The sequence below is a fragment of the Notothenia coriiceps genome, unplaced genomic scaffold (assembly GCF_000735185.1).
Source record: "Notothenia coriiceps isolate Sejong01 unplaced genomic scaffold, NC01 NC01_scaffold00012070, whole genome shotgun sequence".
NCBI classification, from domain to species: Eukaryota; Metazoa; Chordata; class Actinopteri; order Perciformes; family Nototheniidae; genus Notothenia; species Notothenia coriiceps.
The window spans coordinates 1-1,395 of NW_011344771.1; the positions used below are offsets into that span (position 1 = coordinate 1).

Consider the following 1,395-nt stretch of genomic DNA (forward strand, 5'->3'; position numbering starts at 1 on the left):
AGAGAGAGAGAGAGAGAGAGAGAGAGAGAGAGAGAGAGAGAGAGAGAGAGAGAGTGTGTGTGTGTGTGTGTGTGTGTGTGTGTGTGTGTGTGTGTGTGTGTGTGTGTTTGAGAGTGTGTGTGTGTGTGTGTGTGTGTGTGTGTGTGTGTGTGTGTGTGTGTGTTGTGTGTGTGTGTGTGTGTGTGTGTGTGTGTGTGTGTGTGTGTGTGTGTGTGTGTGTGTGTGTGTGTGTGTGTTCAGTGCGGCTGCATGGCTCCAGCTTCCTGCTGCAGGTCTACTGGACTCAGGGTAGAACCTGGAGGAGCGTTTGTTCTCAGGACTGGAGCGAGCAGCAGGGCAGAGCCAGCTGCCAGCAGGTCGGATACAGCAGGTATGTTTGTTTTAAAAAACTTATTTTCAGGTTCAGTAACTTTGAACATATTCAAACTTTTGCCTACTGGTTTGAATACCGTATGTTGCTAGGCCAGGTTTTAATATAGAAGCTTAAACAGTTTTTATTGACATGTAAAGCACTATTGTGTTTGATGTTTTCTGTTCTGTGCTTTAACAGGGACACATATTTTGAATCAGGCCAACAGCAGACTGACACTGATGATGGGTTCCTAATATTAAAGTCTGACTTCAACCCTACAGCACCCATAATGCATCAGCTCGTGCTCAGGTTAGTGAACTGGTGGAGATGAACTCAGATAAAGTTGTACATTTTGAATCAAAATGAACCTAATAACACATCAAATGTCTTCTTTTTTTTGCCAACTGCAGCAAAACCTGTCCCAACAACAGCGTGGTGACGTTGCATTGCACTGGTATGTTATTACTGTTTCTAATATACCGGTGCATAAGTCATACATGTAAAGGATGACATATACAAATATACATTTCTGAAACTAAAGCCTTTGAAGCTTTATTATAAATTATTGTATCTGTTATACTGATAGAATAAAGAGCTGGTTCTGTGTGACCCCTGCAGCAGTGAATGTATCCTCTCTAACAGCTCTTTCCTCCTCAGACTGTGGGAGGGGGCTAAACTCCAGCAGGGCCTCGGGGGGGCAGCAGGCCTCTCCCTGGCAGGTCAGCCTGAGGGTGGGGGTGTCCCACCGCTGTGGAGGAGCCATCATCTCCCCCTACTGGATCCTCACTGCAGCACACTGTGTCACATGGTGAGGCCTTTTTATTCCTATTTTCAGGTCTGCTCTGATTGGTTAACTGGCCAGCATGTCACATGTCAACAACAAACATAAATGCAATTAGGTAAACAAGAAAAAAACGACCTAAACGTCTTCTTAAGTGCAGTATTGATGTTGTTTTTTGAATTCTGAAGCACTTAATGTTACCTTGTGTGTTTAAAAAGTGCTTTATAGATACAGTTTGATTTGAATCTCTGATGTCCCTCCC

At 44.0% G+C, this 1,395-nt stretch overlaps 1 long non-coding RNA gene across 1 annotated transcript; it reads left to right on the forward strand.

Moving 5' to 3' along the window:
* The first annotated feature begins 264 nt into the window (after nucleotides 1-264).
* Nucleotides 265-1,151, forward strand: LOC104947154 (uncharacterized). The gene is made up of 4 exons (XR_798530.1): nucleotides 265-370; nucleotides 551-661; nucleotides 763-806; nucleotides 1,010-1,151. It is a non-coding gene; the product is annotated as an uncharacterized lncRNA (long non-coding RNA).
* The last annotated feature ends 244 nt before the right edge of the window (nucleotides 1,152-1,395 follow it).